We start from the raw sequence: 8,525 nt of genomic DNA on the forward strand, positions 1-8,525 counted from the left end.
CATGTTTTACTCTTTTCTACAAAGAAAGCACTCCTGACACATTCAGGAAGATAACTTTCTCGTGTCTGTCACCTCCCCAGCTTCTACCCTCCCCACAAAGCAAATACTCTTTGCACTCCCCCAGAAGGGCACAAAAGCTGTGAAGAAGCTCCTTCTTTCTCCTTGGATTTGGTAGTCAGCTACTGTAAGTGCTTGCATGTTTTTCCCTCAGTGAGAAAACAACAACACAGCAGCTAAAGCTGCCTTACTAGCTGACTGCAGCTTGTTGTTTACCTGCATCTAACTTTGCAATTGGATGGATTCTTCAACCTGAGCTTACAAAAATAAATAAATAAATAAATAATTTTTTAAAAAAATAAGGCAGAAAGGAGAGGAAGTGTTCATGGTTTGAGAGTGGTTTTTTTTGTTTGTTTGTTTTTGTTTTTGTTTGTTTGTTTGTTTGTTTTTAATCTCTTTATTTGTGCCTGTTTAACTGGTTTTGGTGACAGGTTGGAGCAGAGCCCAGTCACAGTGATGGAGAGGGCAGCACATCAGCACAAGTGGTGGCTGAGCAGGGTGGAGGCTGCAGGAGCTGCAGCAGCCTACTCCCCCTGGGTACCTTCCCTTGCAAGTGGAAGTGCAGGCAAACAACAGGGCAGGTTGTTCTTAAGGCCCCCTTACTCAGTATCTATAGGAGGCAGGGACCAGTCAAAGTTACAGCTAGACTAAATGTCCCCTATCATTTTTCCTGGCATGGGAAACTCAAAAGCTTCAAGCAATGCTGCAAAATCATCTCTCTTACTCTTCTGAAGTAATGACTTTCATTTCGCTAAGGCTTTTGAAAATGGCACCAAAAAAAAAGGGAGATGATACTTTAAATTGTGTATACCATGTGAATACAGCTTTATCGTAAGTCTATTTCGGTTTATTGATTTTGTTGTACAGAGTCACCATGACTTGAAGACCAGGATGAGAAATCCAGCTGCATTCCTTGATAGGGGCAGCCATAATATACAGTGGAGGATGCCGAAGATGTCATCCAAGTTTAAAATAACCTTAATAAATTCAGTACACAAACACTGCTGGAAGGATCATATTCTCAGCTAATAACTGCTGTTGCCAAGTTTTAAAAAGTATTCCTCCTCCACATAAAACATCTACAAAGGTGATGACCATGTTAGTTACTTGGATTGATTTAATAGGAGGCAGTGTAGGTGAGTCAGACTGTTCCCATTGCGGCTCAAACCTAAAATAGCTTGCTGTAAATAATCTTTTATGCTTAACAAAAGCTTGTACAATTCCTGATAATTAATTCATCACCCACACTGACATTCAAAAGGCTGAGATCTTTTCTAGTGTTGTCTGGTTCACTGTGAAGACATGTCCAAAGAAATGACTGAAGACCGACATTTTAGAGATAACTGTTTATGTTCTTAGGGCCAAATTCATTACTTGTGTAAACTGACCTATTTCCTTCAAAGCCAACTGAGGCTTTCTGAGCACAGAAAGTTAATTAAAAGCGTTACAGCAGGTCTCTGGGTTTCTTGTGAAGAGGGCAAATCAGCTGACCCACAAAGATGGTCTGTGGGTGCAGCATGGGATAGCTCCGTTGCTCTCAAACTTGGGCACAGCTGATGAACCAGGCTGCTGTTGAACTGATCCTAAAATATTTATTATATTTATGATCCTAAATATTTTAGGATCAGTAACAGGGGAAAATAATCCCTCTGTTCACTCTCTCCTGTCTTAGGTGCAGTTCTCTGTCATTAAAATTAACACCTTCAGCCATGGCCATTCAGCTGCTGCCAGCATGCCTGGAGAAGGTGGTGGTGAACGGGCAGAGATGAGGACAGAAGCAGAGCAGAGGGACAGTGGTCATCAGATGCAAACTGGGTCTTTATCAGAGACACTTAAACCCTTAGAGATTGCTTGCTTCTACAAGCCTTCATGCTTTGCACAACAGCAGTGACACAGGATGTAGCACAGCTCTCCACAGAGCTTGCGTGCTAAACTGGTGAGACAGGCATGAGGAGAGAAAGAGGATGGAGATAACCAAGGTTATTTGGCAGGACCAGAACAAAGGTGAGGCCAGAGCACAACCTTCATGTTTACCTTATCCCCTTGCAGCTGCACGCCGGGCAGGGACATGCAGCCATGCTCACCACACTGCAGGTTTCTGGATTTCCTCCAGTGTGATGTCCACATCTGGTCAGTCCAGCAAACAAATCCGCGTGACTGATCACAGCAATGATTTGAAACAAAAAGGGACTGAGCTTTATTACAGACTGCAATTTTACTGAGCTAGAGGAGAGATGTAGAAGAGCCTTTCATGGTCATGTGTTACAAAGGGAATTTCTAAATGGGAGAAGAAGGAACTTTATAGCACACAGAACAACTATAAAGCCCGTTTCTTAAAATTACCTAGAAGCATAAGTATTGGCAGCCAGAAATATATTTACCTCCCCATTCTCTCCCCCAATTCTTTCTGTTGTTAAACCCATACAAACGAAACACATGCATATAATTCTGCAAACATCGCATTTAATTCAAAACAGTACCTGTTTCCTTTTAAGGCAAAGTGAAATATGTACTGAAGATGCAGTACTAATTTCATCTGTTGGAAAATGGCTTTTTTCCCCAGGCATACTAATAGTCACGCAAGCATTTTGGTTGATAAATTTCTTTTTTTCTGCTTCATGCTTGCTCAAGTCTAGCCTTCCTTCTCAGCGTAAAAAGCATTGCACACAAAGCAAACAGATGACAATTCCGTCTCTCTACCAGTTTTCCTGTCATGCATTTAAAAGTACATTTTTCCTTTAATGTCCTCTCAGTCACCCAGCAGTGTGGTTCACCACAACTGTGATGGGTAATCATTTTCTGAGGGTCATTTTTGTCTATAAGGGGGTGCTCAAACCAACTCTGGCATGCAGCCAGGCAAGCCATGACACATATGATTTTTTTTTAATTACCATGTTCTGCTGAATAACATTGTAAGAAGTATGCTGGGCATCGGGAACATTGCATAGTCATGAGAAAAAATGACATCCACAGTCCTAAGTAGGATTCAGCTGCAGGGCCTCTGCATGATAGAAAAGGGAAAAGTAACCACTGCAGTGTTTCTCATAAAAGCCAGCACTAAGAGCATCTACTTAACATACTTTATTTTGGAGATGAAGGAGATCAATAACTTAGAAGCATCTAGTTGCTGTCTTTCATGTCTTCCATTCAGCTTGGGAACATACTTATTAACCTGAAGCTATAAAAAATAAAATAAAATTACCAAACTCTTTTTTCAGGGGGTCCAGAAAAGGATCTTTCAAGGGAAATGACATCTGTTTTGAACTAAGGAAAGGCATGTGCTATGCATGAATGCAGCTTGTCAGCATCACGTGGCCGAAGTGCTCTGGTTCAGCTGTGTGACATTTAGCAGTCCTTGAACACAACACACGCGCTCTTGGTGCATGCACACACAGAGGAGACAACTGGAAAGGGGAACATGACAGTGTTTTTTCTTTATATTTCACAAACTGCTCTGACAAAAGAAAAAAGAAATGGGCTTGACAAGAGAAAATAAAACAGAATAAGATAGGAAGGAATTACCAAAACAGCAGAGCTAACAGCACAGGTTATCCTTTCTCCTCTGGCAGTGCTGCCTCCCATTATTCACAGACCTGAATCAGAACAGGCAGAACTGATTCCAAGGCATAAAACATCATCAAGGAGGATTACTATATGCTGTGCCTGATGGTGTGAATTACATCTGAAACTCCGGGCTGTCTTGGTGATCCCACTGCAAACCAGACCTCCCTCTTCCTGCTTTAAAGATACCACTGGGCTGTTTAGGAAAACATGAGCACTGCATGTTCTCATCTGCTACAGCCCCTCTTCTGTTACCCGTAATAAAGTTTATATATCCAGGCCATCTGCTCTTTTAGCAATTTATATTCGTAGGGATAAATGCAGCGAAAAAGATGGTGGTGAGAGAGATTTCACATCGTGCCCAGGTGTGCAATTTCTTCTTTGAATGCTGGAAACCACAAACAGGCAGCTACTGCTAGAAAAGCCACGAGCATAAAAGGAAGAGAGAGGGCAGAGCCAATGTAGGTAGCTTCCTTGTTACTTTGCACTGACAATAACAAATCAAAGCAGATATCATGCGAAACTGGAGCTACAAGGTAGAGTACTCATCTGCACTGTACCTGGGATGGATAGTCCCACTTCTCAGAAGTGAACCTTGATGCGATGGCTGAAGATGCCCGTGGTCCTCAGAGCTAACTCCAGATCTCCTATGCGTCTGCTTCTCCCATGGCAGGGCTGGCAGAGGTCAACATGGTCTGTGGGCACCATCCAGTGTCTTTGAAGCAGCTCCTTCAGTGATTTGTGCTCAGGTATAGGATGCCATGGAAAGAGATGCCGTCTTGTTGACTCTGGGACAGTAGTGACCTCTGGCAGAGGGGCAAAGCAGGCAACTGGCAATGACTTTTTACCAAACAGTCATGCAAGATTATCCATATATTATGGGACAACACCCAAAACCATTCTGCACAACTCAGGCCCCTCTCTACCTCACCTTGTTTGAAGGAAAGGATTTACAAGCCCAGCCTGGAGCAGGAGGCAAGACTGCACCAGGTGCTGTTCCTCTGTGGGACTGTGTGCTTGGCCCATGGCCTCGGCCCATGCTCCTGCTCAATGTTTGAGTAGGAGTTCAAACCCATTGTGGGCCACTCCCGAATAAACATGGAATATTTCTTCTAGTATAAATGTAGCCTGAAAAGCTGTACTGTAATTCTGTCATGTTACACCGAGGTCTCAGAAACTTCAGGTCCAGTCCATAGCCTGTGAAAATAATGGTAAGAGCAATAGTGAAGAGAGCTGTATAGGCTTTCATGGGGTCTAAAATGAATTACATGCTGTTACATTTGTGATCAACCTATTGAAAAAGGAAGGACAACTGCCCTCCGAGAACAGTTTCACCCTGGTCACCTGATTTTCAGAACCTTTTCAAGCAGTTTAGATTAAAAAAACCTTCAAAAGGTGTGAGTCAAAAGGCTTTATCCACGCAGTGCTGGTTCTCCCATGGTCACAGCCAAAACTTGCAGGGGCTCCAGGCATTCTGTGCAGATCCCAGCTCTGGCAGGTGCTGGGCCACTGCTGAATTGATAACTCAGAGTCTCTGTGTTTTGAGTTAAAATGGTGTTGATTTGCCCAGTAGCTAAAATAAACATTTCCCCTTACCTCCCCAGTATCCACTAAAATGGAAATTGGACAGAAGCCTGTTATTATGTATAGTCTACAAAAGGAAAAGTGGGTTTCTGAAATTATTATACATACTTATTTTGAAGTTTTATGCCTTACTTCACAGCACAATCATATCTACGCTGCTGTTTTGAATTTGTGGGAGTAGTTTGAACAGTTTAAATACACTTGCAATCTCTATTAAGTAGGAAAGAAAAAGAGTGTATATTTATTTGTTTCTTTTACTTTCTACTCTTCGCTGGTGCCTTGTGACTGACTTCAGCAATGAACATGTGACTCTGTGCTAATAAGTCTTCTCCATAATTAGGCTGTATAAGGGATGTATTTGATGGAAAAAAAGATATTTGTGTGTATGCATACATACAAATGTTGCAGATACATACATTTATACACACATATCTGTTTGTATGCACCCTTTTCCCCACAAATAGTCTTCTAAATCTATGGAGATGAAGAAAAATTGTGATTGTGGGATATATATGTATGTTTTTTATTATTTATTTATTTTTGTGAGGCTACAGTAACCAGAGCTATTGCAATTGCAGATGGAACGGAGGAAGCAGGCCTTTCACAGGTCAGACATCTCTGTGGCTGTTGTATGAGCACAGAAGCAGCAGCCTTTGGGAAACAATAGGCTTCTCAGCTATGCACAAGGCTATTCTCTGTTTGGCCAGTGTTCAGTGCTGTCTGCACAACAGGCAACAAGCAGATGCTTCTTCCCACAGGTTTAGACTTTATTTAGTGCCCTGCTTGGTGTCTTCAGACATAACTTCAGACATAACTCCCCGCCGCTGATCTACATTTTGTGATTTTTTTTTTTCTTTTCTGAAAGCCCAGCTCTGCTAGTGTATGGCCGTAAATGAAGTCTTTCTCTCTTCTTCTAAAGCTCAAACCTCTTTTGGTTTGAAGGTGACTCTAGCTGCAGCGTGAGTGATGGGGAGGGGAAGGAGGACAGCCAGGTGATGCTAGCACAGGGATGCAGCCAAGTAGATGCTTCCCATCAAGCGGTTCTTCTGGGGCAGATGGGGTCACCCTGCCTGCAAGTGCCAGCCTGGGGTGACTCTCCAGAGAAGTATGAGGTCCAGCAAAACTGAGGGGTCCTGCAGGCTGGGGAAACCAAACCCACAGCCACCACAGCATTGTGAAGGTGCTGGATTCTGCGCAGGGACAAACACACACTCCCTGGCTTCAACTTGTTTTAGAGAAGCAAAGCCTAAGAAAGCTTATAGCTTTGAAAGCATTGCAGTAATAATCTATGAAGAGAGATAAGCCATTTGATTGTTGGTTTCCACCAAATCTGCTATCATTCAGCAAAGAGAAGCGCTTATAATATTTAAAAGGGGCAGCTGTTATTTTATTGTAGTGGAGGGAAAGTTCATTAGATGTCATCAACTGCTTCCCTTGCTGATGTGTTTTGAGGCGGTATATCGTGTGTAGGCAATATGCCTGAATCCTTGGGAGATTAGCAAAGACTGAAGACTTGGCAACACTCTAAAAAAACTGCTCAGTCTTAGGTAGCAAGAGCTCTTGCACAAGCCAATGAAACTTATGAAAATTAAATATTTAGGATAAAACATTTGAACTTGATTTGAACATGGTTTTCCACTTCTCCCTCCCACAAATTTACAGTGTCTGTTCTGGTCTGGTGCCTGGGCTTTAAAAGCTCTGTTAGCAAATTCAAGTAGTTTCAGGGAAGAGCTACAAAAGTGATTCCCAGAAGCCTGAGAGATTAAATGGAAGTCAAACTATTTAGTTTATCAAAGAAACGCTTTGCAGATGACTTGAGCTGGTGCCAACTTACAGGGAATGGGAGAGGACTGAGGAGGATGGAGCCCACTCGGCTGAGCCCTGCTTGCCCCACGAGAGCTGAAACATGCCTAGAAGGGTGCTGGACTATCCTGTGCTCCCCCAGCTGTGGGTGGCTTCCTCATGGCCTGGGGACCAGGAGAGAAGCTGTGGGGCAGGGGAGCAGAGGGGAACATGGCCACAAATTTCCTGCCTGCTCATACAGGGTTGCATTGCCCTCTGATATGAGGTGGGGGCACATCCCCTGGGACAACACTCATAGCAAGCTCCATGGCCCCCGCATCCGTCTCAGGGCAAGGACAGGCACTTATATGCAGGGAAGATTTCTGACCTCAGCAGCCACTAATATAGCAAAAGACAGCAGCTGGAGGCCGAAGATAGAAAATACCAGACCGTGGATAAAGACAGTTTTCCGACACATGCAGCAATAAGCCACTGGGACAGCATATTTACTTACAGTTGTGTTGGATTTTCTGCCCTTTTGTTTCCATAAATCCAGTTTGGATTCCTTTCATCAAAGGTACAAGCACAATCAGAAATTATGTTTGGAAAAAAAAAAAAAAAAAAAAGAGAGATTGAATTAAAATCTATAGTTTGTGTCATGCAGAAAGCCAACAGAGAGGGCTGTTCTCATCAGCCTGCAAGTCTAAAGCATTCCTCCATACCAGCATAGGTGGGTGCGGCCAGGACAACACACAACATATGACCAAAAGGAAATAATTCATTCTCTATGATACAGGATGAATAGATTTTCACACTATTCAGATCCATTTTTTTTAATCATCCACCATATGCCAGGAACTGGAGAGGATTGTGCACAGAGAGTCTGCATCTGCTTCCTCCTTCATGCTGTGCGTGCTTTTTATAAAAGTCCTGCTCCATAAAGCAGCAGAATGCCTGGCCCATAGCACCTCCCAGGGTCTGTGTGACTGCTGCTGCAGAGGATACACCATGGTGATGGTCAGTGCAAACGCTTGGCAAAGAGCTGCAAGACCATGGCTTACAGGAGGTGTAAGTGCCTCCTCAAGCAGCTGCAAAAGTTAACAAAGCCGAACATCTTCAGAAGCAAGGAGAAAGAAAATGATCACCTTGCTAATTCTATTGTGGAGGAATAAATACTTATGAGCCTTCATGGTGGTTGGTTCTGGATCCAGATGATCGACCCACCTTTCTCTCACTGCCCACGAGCAAGATCTAAGAGGAGAAGAAAGCAAGTTATGGCAGAGGTCAGCTGTTATTACAGCACTGTTTATCATGCAGGCTATATTAGAACTGCGGCTCATAAACAACACACACAACTGTCTCCTTTCTCTTGGCTGCAGTATTCATCCAGCTTTACACAGATCTCTGCTCAGGGTCAACTGGAAGCCATTGAACTATTTAACTGCTTTGTTTATTCAGCTTTTATTTCATGTCATTGGGCCTTAAGTCCAGCAGCTTTTATAGGGTGCTTGCAGTAGATGTGCTTGTATGTGTCATAGTTG

At 43.2% G+C, this 8,525-nt stretch overlaps 1 long non-coding RNA gene across 1 annotated transcript; it reads right to left on the reverse strand.

Annotated features, from left to right (window-relative positions):
• Positions 1 to 2,500: 2,500 nt before the first annotated feature.
• LOC311430957 lies at positions 2,501 to 7,554 on the reverse strand. The gene is made up of 2 exons (XR_014689147.1): positions 7,499 to 7,554; positions 2,501 to 4,815 (listed from the first exon to the last, which is right to left on the reverse strand). It is a non-coding gene; the product is annotated as an uncharacterized lncRNA (long non-coding RNA).
• Positions 7,555 to 8,525: the final 971 nt, after the last annotated feature.

The sequence above is a fragment of the Aythya ferina genome (genome assembly GCF_964211825.1).
Source record: "Aythya ferina genome assembly, chromosome: 1".
Taxonomy (NCBI): domain Eukaryota; kingdom Metazoa; phylum Chordata; class Aves; order Anseriformes; family Anatidae; genus Aythya; species Aythya ferina.